A 17,777-nucleotide genomic window follows, 5' to 3' on the forward strand; every position below is an offset into this window, starting at 1 on the left:
CCCACCCACTCCCCCTTTTTGGCCCTGGCGTTCCCCTGTACTGGGGCATATAAAGTTTGCGTGTCCAATGGGCCTCTCTTTCCAGTGATGGCCCACTAGGCCATCTTTTGATACATATGCAGCTAGAGTCAAGAGCTCTGGGGTACTGGTTAGTTCATAATATTGTTCCACCTATAGGGTTGCAGATCCCTTTAGCTCCTTGGCTACTTTCTCTAGCTCCTCCATTGGGAGCCCTGTGATCCATCCAATAGCTGACTGTGAGCATCCACTTCTGTGTTTGCTAGGCCCCGGCATAGTCTCACAAGAGACAGCTACATCTGGGTCCTTTCTATAAAATCTTGTTAGTGTATGCAATGGTGTCAGCGTTTGGGTGCTGATTATGGGGTGGATCCCTGGATATGGCAGTCTCTACATGGTCCCTCCTTTCATCTCAGCTCCAAGCTTTGTCTCTGTAATTCCTTCCATGGGTGTTTTGTTCCCAATTCTAAGGAGGGGCATAGTGTCCACACTTCAGTCTTCATTTTTCTTGAGTTTCATGTGTTTAGGAAATTGTATCTTATATCTTGGGTATCCTAGGTTTTGGGCTAATATCCACTTATCAGTGAGTACATATTGTGTGAGCTCCTTTGTGAATGTGTTACCTCACTCAGGATGATGCCCTCCAGGTCCATCCATTTGGCTAGGAATTTCATAAATTCATTCTTTTTAATAGCTGAGTAGTACTCCATTGTGTAGATGTACCACATTTTCTGTATCCATTCCTCTGTTGAGGGGCATCTGGGTTCTTTCCAGCTTCTGGCTATTATAAATAAGGCTGCTATGAACATAGTGGAGCATGTGTCCTTCTTATCAGTTGGGGCATCTTCTGGATATATGCCCAGGAGAGGTATTGCTGGATCCTCCGGTAGTACTATGTCCAATTTTCTGAGGAACCGCCAGACTGATTTCCAGAGTGGTTGTACAAGCCTGCAATCCCACCAACAATGGAGGATTGTTCCTCTTTCTCCACATCCACGCCAGCATCTGCTGTCACCTGAATTTTTGATCTTAGCCATTCTGACTGGTGTGAGGTGGAATCTCAGGGTTGTTTTGATTTGCATTTCCCTGATGATTAAGGATGTTGAACATTTTTTCAGGTGCTTCTCTGCCATTCGGTATTCCTCAGGTGAGAATTCTTTGTTCAGTTCTGAGCCCCATTTTTTAATGGGGTTATTTGATTTTCTGAAGTCCACCTTCTTGAGTTCTTTATATATGTTGGATATTAGTCCCCTATCTGATTTAGGATAGGTAAAGATCCTTTCCCAATCTGTTGGTGGTCTTTTTGTCTTATTGACGGTGTCTTTTGCCTTGCAGAAACTTTGGAGTTTCATTAGGTCCCATTTGTCAATTCTCGATCTTACAGCACAAGCCATTGCTGTTCTGTTCAGGAAATTTTCCCCTGTGCCCATATCTTCAAGGCTTTTCCCCACTTTCTCCTCTATAAGTTTCAGTGTCTCTGGTTTTATGTGAAGTTCCTTGATCCACTTAGATTTGACCTTAGTACAAGGAGATAAGTATGGATCGATGCGCATTCTTCTACATGATAACAACCAGTTGTGCCAGCACCAATTGTTGAAAATGCTGTCTTTCTTCCACTGGATGGTTTTAGCTCCCTTGTCGAAGATCAAGTGACCATAGGTGTGTGGGTTCATTTCTGGGTCTTCAATTCTATTCCATTGGTCTACTGGTCTGTCTCTATACCAGTACCATGCAGTTTTTATCACAATTGCTCTGTAGTAAAGCTTTAGGTCAGGCATGGTGATTCCACCAGAGGTCCTTTTATCCTTGAGAAGAGTTTTTGCTATCCTAGGTTTTTTGTTATTCCAGATGAATTTGCAAATTGCTCCTTCTAATTTGTTGAAGAATTGAGTTGGAATTTTGATGGGGATTGCATTGAATCTGTAGATTGCTTTTGGCAAGATAGCCATTTTTACAATGTTGATCCTGCCAATCCATGAGCATGGGAGATCTTTCCATCTTCTGAGATCTTCTTTAATTTCTTTCTTCAGAGATTTGAAGTTTTTATCATATAGATCTTTCACTTCCTTAGTTAGAGTCACGCCAAGATATTTTATATTATTTGTAAGTCCTATGATTTTTATTTGATTTTTTCATATGACATATTTTGATGTTGATTACACAGATCCTTTGCACTTCCCTACTCACCAGACTTCTTGACCTTCTCTTTAAAAAAATCAAAGCAAAAAAAAATCAAAACATGATAAAACAAAACAAAATGCCTCCTCAAATAAATATGTATTTTGTTTGTTTGTTTGTTGACCAGCTACTCTCAGCAATAATGCCTGCCCTGGGGTGTGGTTAATATACCCAGCATGATTCCACTAGAGAAAACTGATTTTCCCTTTGCAAGTTGATATCATTTCAGAGAGTTTCTTTATTGTTGTTTTTGCTTTTGTTGTTGTTATTTTTTCTACACTCCAGATTTCATTCATTTCCCTGTCCACCCTCTGACTGTTCCACATTCCAATACCTCCTCCCTGCCTCCCTATCTCCACAGGGATGTCCTAACCCTAACATCACCTGACCTCAACTCTTTGGGACCTGCAGTCTCTTGAGGATTAGGTGCATCTTCTCTGAACCCAGACTTGGCAGTCCTGTGCTGTATATGAATTGGGGGCCTCTTATCAGCTGTTGTATGCTGCCTGGTTGGTGCTCCAGTGTCAGAGATCTCAGGGGTCCAGATTAATTGAGGTGGCTGGCCCTCCTACAGGATTGTCCTATGCCTCAGCCTTTTCCAGCTTTTCCCTAATTCAACCAAAGGGGTTAGTATCTTCTGTCCATTGGTTGGGAGCAAATATCTGTATCTGACTCCTTCAGCTGCTTGTTGGGTCTTTCGGAGGGCAGTCATGATAGGTCCCTTTTTGTGAGTGTTCCATATCCTCAGGCCTTGGGGCCTCCCCTTGAGCTGGATTCCACTTTGGGCCTGTCTCTGGACCTTCTTTTCCCGAGGCTCTTCTCCATTTCTATCCCTGTAGTTCTTTCAAACAGGAACAGTTACGGGTCAGAGTTTTGACTGTGAGATAACAACCCCATCCCTTACTTGATGCCCTGTCTTTCTACTGGAGGTAGGCTCTATAAGTTCCCTCTCCTCACTGTAAGGCATTTTATCTAGGGTCCCTTTCTTCGAGTCCTGAGAAGCAGGATCCTGTATACATGCCCCTTCCATACTAAGAATCCATGTGGCTTAAATCTGTGTAGGTCCTATAACCTTTCTGCCTCTCCTTTTATATATCTCTCTGGGATTTGAGGTAAACAGAGACATTTACTCATGAAAAATTAGAAATCAGAGAATTGTAAGGTCACATAGGCAATAAACAGTGGGGCTTTGACTCAGTCATGTCAAACGTTAGTACTAGTCCTGTTCATAATTGTCTCTTTGCTATTTGATTTGTGGTCTTTGGGACAATGCTATTATTAAAAGACAGAACTTTTTACACCCAATCCTAGACCTACTTGATCAGAATCTACATTCTGGCTGGAGAGGTGGCTCACCATTTAAGAGCACTGACTGCTCTTCTAGAGGTCCTGAGTTCAATTCCCAGCAACCACAGGGTGGCTCACAACCATCTGTAATGGGATCTGATACCCTTTTCTGGTATGTCTGAAGACTACAGTCTACTCATATAAATAAAAATAAATAAATAATGTAAAAAATAAAAAAGTACAATCTACATTCTAAGGTTTGCCAACATATAAGACTGACAGAGATGTACTTGTACGGCTTATGGACGATTGCAACTACAGGTTGAGACTATTTTAGCGTGATGAGGAATGTAATGTTCCTCTAACAGAAGGTGGCAAAAGAAACTGTCATTGTTTAACTTTGCAAGAAAATAATGCTTATAAATTTCAAAATATTATTTTGAGGTACAAAAGCATTTAAAAAATTAAAATCAACTCCTCTCGTGTTACATCATGAAATCATTCTGTTATTGAGCACATGATTCATGTGCTAGCTGTGTACTCTTCTATGGGAGACACATTTATTGATCATTATAAATATGTGATATTTAATATTGATAAAGTCAAATTGTTGATTAGATTCAAATAAGTGACAATGTTTATAGGAAATGTATAAAAATTACACAAGTGATGCACTTCACAAGTTCTGAAATATTTTCTTAACATGAAACAAAATTGGTATTTGTGTATTTGACAACTCTACATTTAAAATGAAATTACCTTGTGTTTGTTTGTTTGTTTGTTTGAACATTTGCATTAATTATTAGAGGAGTCTGACAGTGCATTGAGGATGATTTTCTGTCATCAGGGAGTATTTCACTTCGTTATTTTTAACAGACCTAGAAGATACATGATGGCAAGAAAACCAAAATCCTTAAAATAGAACTAATTACTTTTATCATGCTTTATATATTACTTTAGTTGTTAGCTTTAATTATTTGTTTGTGAATAGAAATAAAATTGATACTGAAGGCTGAATAATGCCTGTCAACTTTAATAACACCTTTAAAAAAATTAAGCTAAGCTGGAGGGTTTAGCCAAAATCCAACAGATTTTGGAAAGAAGTAGAAATTTACTTAACTCTTCATCCCTGTGATAAAAGATTGCATTGCTTTTCTACTTTTGATGAGAAGGTTATTCTAGCTCATTATTATGGGATTACCTAATAAGTTTGATCCATTTCATGTAGAAATCTGGTAGGGGAGCCAGGAGGCAATATCAAGGATAATTCAGCAAAAGAAAGCTCACCTTTATAATGAAAGTTAAAGAGAAAAACAACAGACAGGTTCCACAGCACAGGTTTCACCTTTTGGAAGGTGTTCACCTAATGATCTAATGACATTCCATAGGCCTCACCTTCTATTAGCATCACTTTGAGGACAAAACCTTCTGCACAAGGACTTCTAGTACAGGCTCAGAATGCTGAATGTACATTGGTGAGTTCTCAGTCTACCTAGGCAACTTAGTCCTCATCTCAAAATAAAAAGTGAAAAGAGGCCTGGGAAATGTAGCTCAGTGATAGGAAATTTCATTGCCATGAAAAATAGAGAAATTCCAAACTACAACAAATATCAATTTATTTGTCTTGCCTTGGGCCTGAGTGAAGAATCATGATCTTCACATACTTAAGTTCCCACCTTTAATCACTGTCTTTGCAAAACCAAAACAGAAGAAACCAAGACATCATAAGTTCTTAAACAGACATATTCCAGGAAGCCTGGCTATTTCCTCTGTCTTTACATCATCACTCTTCTTAGGAAAATTATTTTCGTGACAATGACCCTCCAATGTCACAATTATTTTGAGCTACCATACTTTGTAAATATATCTCAGTGCAGTGTGAAAATATAAGTGTACACTGTAAAAGCTTTAACTCAGAAGATAGTCTATTTAGTGGAGAATTTATATTGATGTTGTTTTGCCTATTTAGAGAATGGTAACTCTCTCTCTCTCTCTCTCTCTCTCTCTCTCTCTCTCTCTCTCTCTCTCTCTCTCTCTCTCTCCTCCCTCATTCCCTCCTTCTCTTTCTTTCCCTCCCACCTCACTCCCTCCTTCTCTCTTTCTTTCTCTCTTTCTTTCTCTCTGTCTCTCTTTCTGTCTCTTTCTTCCTGTCTTTCTCTCTGTCTCCCTGTCTCCCTGTCTCCCTGTCTCCCTGTCTCCCTGTCTCCCTGTCTCCCTGTCTCCCTGTCTCCCTGTCTCCCTGTCTCTCTGTCTCTCTGTCTCTGGTTCTGGTTCTGGCTCTCTCTCTCTCTCTCTCTCTCTCTCTCTCTCTCTCTCTCTCTCTCTCGTGTGTGTGTGTGTGTGTGTGTGTGTGCAATATACATGTATAGAGTGGGTTTCCATATACATGGGGTTGGACCTATGTACATGCTCCCAGAAGTTACAGAAGACCTGGGAGGATAGTGGGTGTCCAGCTGTCACTCTGCCTTATTGATGTGGGTTCTGGGATCTGAACTCAGCTTCTCACCCTTATATAGCTAACCATTGAGAAACATTTCTAGTCTGAAACTTAGAGAGGAGAATGTGGGGAAGAGCCTTGAAGGTATGGGCACAGGGGAAAGATTCCTGAACAGAATACTAATGGCTTGATCTGTCAGATCAAGAATCGACTAATGGGACCCTATAAAATTTGCAAAGCTTCTGTAAGGCAAAAGGCAACCAACAGATTGGGGAAAGATCTTTGCCCCTTTTTAAAATAAGGTATTTGGTTCTCTGGAGTCTAACTTCTTGAGTTCTTTGTATATATTGGACATTAGCCCTCTATCAGATTTAGGATTGGTAAAGATCTTTTCCCAGTCTGTTGGTTGACTTTTTGTCTTATTGTGTCTTTTGTCTTATAGCAGCTTTGCAATTTTATGAGGTTCCTTTTGTAGATTCTTTTATTTAATTGGATATTTTCTTATTTACATTTCAAATGATATCCCCTTTCCTGGTTTCCTTTCTGAAAACCCACTCCCTCTATCCGGTCTCCTTTCCCCCTACTCACCAACCCACCCACTCCTACTTCCTGACATTCTCTTACACTGGGGCATAGAGTCTTCTCAGGACCAAGGGCCTCTCCTCCCAGTGATGTCCAACTCAGCCATCCTCTGCTACATATGCAGCTGGAGCCATGAATCCCACGATGTGTACTCTGGATGGTAGTTTAGTTCCAGGGAGCTCTGGGGTACTAGTTAGTTCATATATTGTTCTTCCTATAGGGCTGTAAACCCCTTCAACTCCTTGGGTCCTTTCTCTGGATCCTTCATTGGGGACTCTGTGCTCAGTCCCATGGATGGCTGTGAGCATCCACTTCTTTATTTGTCAGGCACTGGCAGAGCCTCTATATAACTGTCTCCTGAGAGGCTCTGCCATCTGTCGATTCTTGATCTTACAGCACAAGCCATTGGTGTTCTGTTCAGGAATTTTTCCACTGTGCCCATATGTTCAAGGCTCTTCCCCACTTTCTCGTCTATAAGTTTCAGTGTATCTGGTTTTACGTGGAGGTCCTTGATCCACTTGGACTTGAGCTTTGTACAAGGAGATAAGAATGGATCGATTTGAATTCTTCTACATGCTAACCTCCAGTTGAACCAGTACCATTTGTTGAAAATGCTATCTTTCTAAAGATGACGTTGTTTAAATCAAACTTCAGCACTCTCTAGCTTCCATGTCTCTATATACTCTCTTGAAATATTTACTTCAAAATAGATAATAGAGAAATATTCATATATAGCATCAAAAACATAGCGAAGTAGAAAATGGGCGGAGTATAAAACTGTAATCAATTTACCCAGAATTCATTTGATAAATACTATAAATACAGTGACACAACTCAGTGAAAATGTTAAAATCATGCTTGAGATACATGCATTATTAGGTAAGCATAATTTAACTTTATTTATCTATTTTCATACATCAAAAATTTCCTTAGACTACATCGTGTGTATTTGGCATGGTGTAATGAATCTAACTGATCCTTCCACAGAGTATACTAAGTTGTTTTTAATTGACACTGACATCAGACTTTAAGTAGAGCATAATTAGTCCAGAATTACTACTGGTACTGGTGAGCTCAGCTCTTCCATAGGAAGACCCATGACTCTGGATGAGTGTTTCCATATCCATCATTATCTTCTGTAGGTGTTTTATCTTCCAAATTGCTGTTCCATACGACTGTTGCATTGCCAGCTGTAAGTGTTGTTTACTGTTTTCAGTGCAAATTTTAATTTTCCACTACTTGCTTCATTTGTTCTCTCTTTGTCACCTCTTGTCTTCTAATAGTTCTAGCTCTCTCTCTCTCTCTCTCTCTCTCTCTCTCTCTCTCTCTCTCTCTCCCTCTCTCTCTCTGTTGCTCTCCCACCTCTGGATGGTATATTTTTGTTACTCAATTGAAGCAATATCTCTTCTACAACCAATATGATGAAGTAATTTTTTAATGTTTTTGTTCTATATTTTCTGAAACTAGATTTTTCAAGTTGCAACTTATATAGTTGTTCTAAATTTCTGACGAATTCACCTTGAGTTAGCATTGGCTTAAAGATATGCATTTTCACTACCTGGTGACTCTAATATAAGCATACTGATAAATTCCTTAGCTCTGTCTAGTACAGTATTTTTCTGAAATTAAATTACATTAGAACATCTCTCCCCATCAATTATCTCACAAAATTACTGTTATAAAATAATATTTTATCACAAAAGTTAAGAATAAATTAACATCAGGAAATCTTTACTATAATAACCAAATGCTCATTTGTATTGTGAAACCAGATTATTTTATTTCATCTTTAACTATATACTATGAAAACAAAGTATGATTTACAGTTCCAGAATTGTTACTGCAATATAAAAATAACATGTAGATATTTAACATATGTTACAGTTCTTTAAATATGTAATAAATTAATTAGCTTTTAGAAGTCATATACTCAGACTCAACAAAGATTTCTCAGAAGAGAAGTGCAAATAATATCTGTGCTACTTCTACTATTATAAATTCTGACATAATATCACAAGAAGATGTTAAAGTAACATTATAAGATGTGAAATCACATTTTTGCCTAAAATACAGTTTTAAAAATTTCACAAGGCTTATTAGAGTGTCAATGAATAATTTTTGTATATTGTAAAACCTATCTCTGTTTTTTTAACATGTGGAATATAAGAAGATGTTTACAACAATCATGCAAGAGAGTGAAGAGGGTCTTAGCAGCTGCTGCTGGTCCTCAGGGCACACCAAATAGAAAGGAAAGCCTTTCAACAAAAGATGCGGTGATAAGTAATAAATGCTTGAAGAAAAAGATGGTCCCTTCACACCCAGTATACACAGCTAAATGTAGTAGATAACCCTAAAAAATTATATAGAGGAAAATGAGACACAGTGCTCTTTTGCTCTTGAGTTAAGTCAAAGTTTATATAGGGCATACAAAAGGCACAACTCATAAAAATAAGTTGATAAACTAGACTTCTTTGTAAAGATGGTATCTTTCTGTCTCTCAAGAACCCTACTAAGAAAATGAACACACCATATATTAAGTCAGAATAGTCTCAGTACATATTTCAGTTTGTACCTTACATTTATAAATAACTTTTCCTCTACAATAACAATATAAACACCTCGATTGCATGAGAAAAGGACAGATACCACAAACAAACTTCTTGGTCAGTAACCACATGGAACTGCTTGATACAATGATCAAGAAAGTAGAAATTAAAAGCTCAGTAAGTTATTTCTGCATAGTCATTTGAACGAAGGGAATTTATGAGAATAAAATCACTGTATGCTGTTGGAGTTTTAAAGCCTGGAACTCCTGTACATTTCTGTAAATAAAATGGGATCTCTGATTCAGAAAAGGGATTCACCTAGTCTATGACCAACAGTGCCCCAAGTGATCCCAAGGTCCAAGTGTGCAAATACCTATATTCTGATCTTTGAGGCTCTCAGGCACTATGGTCAAGCCCTTTTCTGACTTGCATAAGACTCTAGGCTCAATCTTTGTTATTACTAAAAGACTTAAAAATGGGAAATGCCAGAGCTGGGAGGCAGGAATGGGTGGGTTGGGGAGCGGGGTGGGGCAGGGGGAGGGAATAGGGGGCTTTGGGGATAACATTTGAAATATAAATGAAGAAACTATCTAATAAAAATGCCTTAAATTTTTAAATTATTCATGGACAAGTACATAATGCAATTCCATATAGTATAATGTCACTCAATATTAAACACAAATAAGTGACATGTAAAACACTGTGGATTTAGACAAGCATTTTTATAAATTCATTGTCCAAATGTATCAAAGTTTGTGTGGCAGTGCCTACTTTCCTTCTTTTCCTTAGTATTTCTTAAACAAGATGGTCAGGTTTCTAGGTTTGGAAACAGGAATGCTGTTCTTCTGAAATGGTGTTTCAGAAAAACAACAACAACAACAAGAAAACTCTTGACTCATAGCTAAATTCATCCTTAAGCTTCATCTGTTAGCATTGCTTTCATCTGAGAATTGCTAATAATGCTGAACCTCTGGGTTCAACAGCGTCTCTGAGATTTGACATGGGAGGACAGGACTGGAGTCTTTGAGTGTTCTTTCCTTTCAACCTTCCTGGTTAATGTTGATGGTGGCAGCTGATGAGAATCTTCCATGATGATCTTTGTGGGTACTAGCTAATAGATTGATGGTGATCGATTTCATGTTCCCTGTTTTAAAGAATAATACAAGAATACCAGACTAAGATGTGATTTCTGGCTGGGTACTGTCCTTAATGGTGTAACACATATGTAACTACTGCTTGTGTTTTTGCTTACTCTACCACTAACCCCATGCACACTTTTTCCTAAAACAACTTTTATATCAACTTGGTCTGAGGATATAACCATGGAATAATTAAGTAGAACAAAGACAGTTCCTATATTATGCAGAAACCCCTTAACTATTTGTCATTCAGCTTTCCCAAAGTATGGGTGTGGTTTAGCCCTGATTCTAATTTCTTGAAACAGCTAGGATAGTACATCTTATTCCTGTGCCAAATTCTTCTATTCCTATGTCTTATTATGTGACTTATACTAAAATATGAGGTGGAAGGAGGTAGAGGAGGATATTTCCCCAGGTGATAACAAGCTTAGCCTTGGGAGTTGTTTTAGCCAAGGAAACAAGTGGAATGAGAGTGTGAGAGTTCCAAAACGAAGTTATAGGAGTTCCTCTCCCCCACCCCCGCCCACCAAGCTTCTTTGCCTTTATTTCTTCATAAGAAATGTATGTCACAGAAAGTAACTGTTCTTCAGCTCAAAAACAGAATCACATGGTGAACAGTGGTAACCAATGTGCTGTGAGCAGGGAACAAATGCTTGCTATTGCATTGGTGAAAGAACATTTCGAAAAGACATTCCTCCTACATGATGCAGGTCTTGGGCTACAGTTGTGTCATGGAATGACAACACATTAAATAGTGAATATAAGTAAAGCAGATTATGGTAAAAGGAAAATGGAAAATCCATTAAAATATATTTAGCTTATTTTTCACAAGAAACAGCCATTTTGCCCACAGAGACTACTTGTTGACCATAATTTTTTGACACAAATTTGATTAAATTTATCTTTATAAACAGCAAAAACTAACTAAAAATTCCTCTTTTGCAGAACTCTGGGTATAATTTGACTAGGTTCATTGAAGTAGATAGGATCGATTTTTGATGTTTGAAATTAGAAAATGATATACTTCAGAGGGAGATGAGGATGATGGTTAAATTTGTACCTATTAAGGAAATTTTTATTGAGCACCCTGATAACTTGGTAGATCAATATGTGTGTTGCTAATGAAGCCATAAATGAATGTTATATAGAAAATAGGAGCAATACTATCATATTTGGGATTTAGAAGAACAATATTTGATAGAAAGAAGAAATCAAATTGAGGGATATATGAGGTAATATAATTTTCCATTAAGATTTTAGAGGTCACATTAAAAATGTTATATGAAGAAAATGTATAATAACTTCCTCAAGTACTTTACTCCTTCCTTCCGTCCTTACCAAGTATTTATCAACACTTGATCTATATCAAGTCTCAGATTAGGGTGAGGAAGCAGGAAATGAGTTCCTCTCAAGAATTGCTTATGTTTCAGTGGGAAAACAAACAATAAACATATCTTTTGGGAAATAATGAATGCAGAGAGGAAGTGTTAATCCCAGTGATTTGAGGAGAAAGAATGTTGCCCCAAATCATCACAGCCAAATTCATTAAAGTAAGCAATGAATTATGAAATCTTTTAAAATTTATGTACACAGGCTGCTTCCCACTAAGACTGGGCTTGAGAAGTCAGCATTGGACCTGAGGTAAAGAAGGTTTTTATAGGTAAGGGGTAGAGGGTTTCCACATGGAGGATTTGCTAGGAAAAATAGGCAGGGTTACAGAAACAGAACATACAAGGTGACTTTAATAAGATAATCATAACAAACTTTCGAAACAAAGGTAGAGTTGCAAGATGGTCATTACAACTTTCTGATACAAAGTCATGACTGCAAGGTGGTTGTAAGGTAGTCATAACAACACGTGGTTGTAACAATAGCTGGCCACAATAACCTCTTGGAAAATAGGCATGGTTGCCGTTTCCTGGAACAGCCATTTATATTTAAGGCTATGGGTGGGTATGGATTATCTTTACTATAAGATGGTGTTTAAGGCTAAGATGGAGATGAGCCGAATCATCAGAAGATGCACAGGAAGAAGAGTTTGAGTGTTGATTTGAAGCAGGCAGAGGTGGCGGTTGTTATGGGAAACGCAGATGAGATAATCAGAAAATAGAGCTGGTGAGTATCTTATGTCTGATAAGAGACTATAGTATAAATTAAAAATGCACAAACACTCTTTGGAAAATAGGAAAAGAATATGTGTCTTTCTGGCATTGGGCTTCTTTTGTATAACTAGCTTGATATGCAGGTATACTCTGTTTCAGTTTCAGTTTTTCAATTTAAGAAATAAATTTCTCAATTTAATTCATTATTTTAATTTAATTTAATCAGCTGTAGTGTTAAAATATTATATCCAATAAAATGATCCAGAAGAAAATATAAATCTAGAATGACCTGCAGTATTTCATATTAATTGGAATTTTTGATGGAAAAAAAAGCTCCAACAACATTTAGAATTCCTTAATCATGTGAGACATTTAATATTTCATGGAGGAAAATATTAGTTAGCCTATTATCACTCTTGTTCCTCCTATCATGTTTTCTATCTGGATACATTAAATAAGCAAATAAAACAACCACTTCAAGAGACTAAGTATACATATGATCTCTTCAAAGTGAAACTCCAGATCATCCATAATAAAATTGCTTATATGAGCCCTAACAGTAGTCCATATTGTGGCCTAATGGGATGAAAAATATCCCTCTCAAAGATCATCAAAAGGGATACAAAGTAGTAATTTGTTCAAAGAATTAGACATATGTAAAATATGGTCCTGTGAGAGATGTGCAGTAATTGTGGTGGGAAAAGATGATACATTTGGGAAGAGAGCTCCCCTGGTATTGCAAACTTTATATGCCCCAGTACAGGGGAATGCCAGGGCCAAGAAGTGGGAGTGGATGGGTAGAGGAGCAGGGTGGGGGGGGAGGGTATAGGGTACTTTCGGGATAGCATTTGAAATGTATATAAAGAAAATATCTAATAAAAATTTTTTTAAAAAGAAAAAATATATACATGAGTGAATTAAAAAAAAAAAAAAAACTCCTGACACAAAACATCCAGGAAATCTGCAATATTATGAAAAGATCAAACCTAAGAATAATAGGAATAAAAGAAGGAAAAGAAATCCAGCTCAAAGGCTCAAAAATATTTTAACAAAATCATAGAAGAAATTTTTTCTAATCTTAAAAAAATAAGAGAGAGATGCCTAAAATATACAAGATGTTCACAGAACATCAAATACATTGGACCAGAAAAGAAAGTTCCCTGGCCAAATAATAATCAAAACAATAAACACATGGAAAAAAAGTCTGAATGTACACAGACAAGAGTAAGCACTCAGCTTTGGTAGACAATGAGACCGTTAACCAAGTGTATATCTGCTATTGTGCACAGATTAAGCTGTTCAAAACATTTCTTCCTGGAGGTAATTTTCCTCTTTTGTGTGAAACTAGAAAATTCAGACCATAAGTTATTTCACTATTTATATTCATCAAGCCTCTTTTTTTAAAATATATATCTCTCAACAAATATCTAAAGAAAACAGAGAGGAATAAAAAATTATTTGCCTGATTAGAACCACAAAATGAACTTATTTGTGATTGTGATGACTTATTTTCCAATGTTCTGAAAACACAACTCATGAAGAATTCTAAGAATTAAATATGACAAAAGAAAAAGAAAAAGAAAAACCTTCCTTGTTCAAGAGACCATCTTTGATGGTTTCCTTCCATTTTACTCTTGCCCACAATACATTATGAAAATGTCAGAGTGTGTTCTGCTTTTTCAGTTTGTCTTAAATGTCAGCCATAAAATTGACAATGGCCACTCAGAATAGGATAAGATCCAGAAATATGATTTTGAGCAATCGTGTACAAATAGTTTTCAGAGTAGGGCTTCTTTCTAATTAGGCAGTGGCAAGAGTCCAGAAGAGCCATCAGATACACAGCAAAGAGTGGGAACGTATTACCACTTACTCTTATGATTCATGTTAAACGGACGCATTAGAAAATTACATGATATATTGTTTCATCAGGACTAATGGGGTACTTTCACTAAGAATGTAGTGTTAATATTTGTTAAAAATCCTTTCAAATATCTACAGATTACTTACATATAAGCTTGTTGCTGATATTCCTTTGGCATTATAATTTTAAGGGTCTTGCATATTTAGAAAATAGCCTCAGTTCATCCCTCATGGAAAAGAAAAAGGGATGCCAGGGAATATGATTGTTTCTTACTCTCAGTTTGCCATAAATTGTTGACTGTGCTTCCCAATCCTTCAATATCTTGATACCTCTCAACTTTCCAAAGTTGAGTTAATGTATCTTATGTTGAAAGTATCCTATGTGTTTAGATTCCAAAGGCTGTATACTGCTTTGATTTTCTCTTAGATTATTATATAAAAAATATTTTTGAGAGAATTAATTAAATTAATTTTATATGTGGTATAATCAGGTAACTGTGTCCACTTTGTTATGAGATTAGTTTTTTGCTAAGATTGGTTTAACTCTACTAATCTATTGAATCTATGGTAGCATCTATATAACCATGTCTATAGTCATATTTATGTAGCTTGACACCAAATAAAAAATATAAATTTCATGGAACAAACTTTATTAATTCTGAGTTTTTAATATGTGGACATTCTCAGTAATTTAAATGATATAAAATAATCTCAACCCAATAATTTTTGGACATATACTCACGAGAATATTTACTTATAAATGCAGGTTCACTTGGCAAAGCATGCATTTGCTTTGAAATCCAATCAATTATGGGTCAGTAAAGCCAAAAGTAAATAATTCTTCCTGTGTGTGTGTGTGTGTGTGTGTGTGTGTGTGTGTGTGTGTATTTATTCTCTCATACGGTACTTCCCAACTGCATTTTCTTTCTCTCCTCTCCTTTCAACATCCTGCTCCCTGATACCTACTCCTCTTTTGTTTCCCTTCAGAAAAGGTCTCCACTGAGGATATTAAACCAAACAAATAATATGTCTAGGCACAAACCCTCATATCAAGACTAAACAAGACAACCTACTAGGAGGTAAACGATCCTAAGAACAAGCAAAAGAGTCAGAGACAGCCTCCAGTTCCACAATAGGAGTCCCTCAAGAACACCAAGATACACAACCATAACATATATGCAGAGTCCTAACACAGACACAGGTAGGCCTGTTATTGTCACTTCAGGTTCTGCAAGTACCTATGAATCCTGCTTAGTTGAATCTGTGGACCATGTTTTACTGGTTTTCTCAAATTTTTTGTCTACTACAATCTTTCCCCAGCTTCTTCAGTGTAGTTACCTCAGCTTTGCCTAATGTTTTTGTATCTGTTCATCAGCTCCCATCAATTGTTGGATGAAGCTTCTCTGATGACAGTTGGGCTAGACACCAATCTATGAGTGCAGTGGAATGTCATTAACTTACTTACTAATTTCCCAGTCATGCCTCATTCTGCCTTAGGTCTGTGGGCCATCCAGCTTCTACTTCTTGAAGAACAAGACATGGGAGTTCTCTCATGGCATGGGCCTCAAGCAATCATTGGTTGGGCACTCCCACAAGTTCTGTTCCACCTATACCCAAGCACATCCTACAGACAGGACAAATTGTAGGTTGAAGTTTTGTAGCTGGGTTGGTGTCTTAGTCCCATCACAGGAAGGAAGTCTTGTCTGGCTACAGAAAATGGCTTATTCAATTTCTGTTGCCCCCTATTTATAGAAGGCCTCAATTTCGGCAGAGGGTTCCGTGTAGTAAGTTTCCACATCACCACCAAAATGCCACCTCCATTCAATTCATCTTTTTCTGTACTCTCCCTCTGCCCCACCATCTGATATTTCCTGTCTGTTCCCATTCCTACCTACAACCAAATACATTCCCAAAGTTTATTCTATTACTCCTTCCCATGGAGCTCTATGTATACTACAAAAAAAAAAAATCCTCATAACTTAGTTTATCTGTGTCTGTGAATTTTGGCATGATTATCTTTTACTTACCAGCTGATACCTACTTATAAGAAAGCAAATATATTATCTTCTAGGATCTGAATTGCCTCACTCAGAATGATTTTTTTCTACATCTGTCCATTTGCCTACAAATTCCATAGTGTCTTTGGTTTTACCAGATGAGTAATGCTCCTTGTGTTACTCAATTTCTAATCTATTCTTTGGTTGAAGGACATGTAGGTAATTTCCAATTTATGATTATTATAAATAAAGCTATTATGAACTTAGATGTTCAAGAGTTCTTGTAATAGGCATATGTCTAAGAGTGGTGTACTGGGTCTTGAGGTAGATTGATTTTCATTTTTCTGAGGAACCTCCTTATTGATTTCCATAGTGACTGTCCAAGCTTGCACTCCTACCAGCAATGGAGGGATGTTCTCCTTATACCACACTCTCGCCAACATGAGCTGTCATTTGTGGTTTTGATCTTAGCTATTCTGATAGGTGTAAGATAGAAACATTTTTCTTTAATTTTTATATTATAATTTAATTTTTTCACACTCCAGATTTTTAAAAAAATTTTTATTTTATTTTAGTTAGGTATTTTCTTCATTTACATTTCCAATGCTATACCAAAAGTCCCCCATACCCTCACCCCCACTCCTCTACCCACCCACTCCCACTTCTTGGCCCTGACGTTCCCCTGTACTGGGGCATATAAAGTTTGCACGACCAATGGGCCTCTCTTTCTACTGATGGCCAACTAGGCCATCTTCTGATACATATGCAACTAGAGTCACGAGCTCCAGGGGGTACTTGTTAGTTCATATTGTTGTTCCACCTACAGGGTTGCAAACCCCTTTAGCTCCTTGGGTACTTTCTCTAGCTCCGCCATTGGGGGCCCTGTGATCCATCCAATAGCTGACTGTGAGCCTCCATTTCTGAGTTTGCTCGGTCCCCCAATAGCCTCACAAGAGACAGCTATATCAGGGTTCTTTCAGCAAAATCTTGCTAGTGTATGCAATGGTGTTAGCGTTTGGAGGCTGATTATGGGATGGATCCCCAGGTATGGCAGTCTCTAGATGGTCCATCCTTTCGTCTCAGCTCCAAACTTTGTCTCTGTAACTCCTTCCATGGGTGTTTTGTTCCCAATTCTAAGAAGGGGCAAAGTGTCCACACTTTGGTCTTTGTTCTTCTTGAGTTTCATGTGTTTTACAAATTGTACCTTGTATCTTGGGTATTCTAAGTTTCTTATCAGTGAGTACATATCATGTGAGTTCTTTTGTGATTGGGTTACCTCACTCAAGATGATGCCCTCCAGGTCCATCCATTTGCCTAGGAATTTCATAAATTTATTCTTTTTAATAGCTGAGTAGTACTCCATTGTGTAAATGTACCACATTTGCTGCAGACCCTCTGGGCCCCTTTGTCTGCGTGGAATGGGTCTCTAGTCGCAGGTGGGCAAAGAGTTGGATGGAATGACAGACAGATACACACAGGAGAGGTTGTGTAGAATCTGAATGTAATTTGTCAAATCGAGCATCAAACTTTTTATACAGAAGAAAATAGGGAAGTTGGGTGACACACCCGCAAGGTACAAAGAGGTTACTGGATTCTTTCACAAAACAGAGGAATACAAACACAGAAGGTCT

General features: G+C 37.5%; 1 protein-coding gene across 2 annotated transcripts in view; it reads left to right on the forward strand.

Annotated features, from left to right (window-relative positions):
* Itgbl1 (integrin, beta-like 1) overlaps positions 1 to 17,777 on the forward strand; it is a 318,929-nt gene that overhangs the window by 228,855 nt on the left and 72,297 nt on the right. The window lies entirely within an intron of this gene.

Source organism: Mus musculus, chromosome 14, assembly GCF_000001635.26.
Source record: "Mus musculus strain C57BL/6J chromosome 14, GRCm38.p6 C57BL/6J".
Classification (NCBI taxonomy): Eukaryota; Metazoa; Chordata; class Mammalia; order Rodentia; family Muridae; genus Mus; species Mus musculus.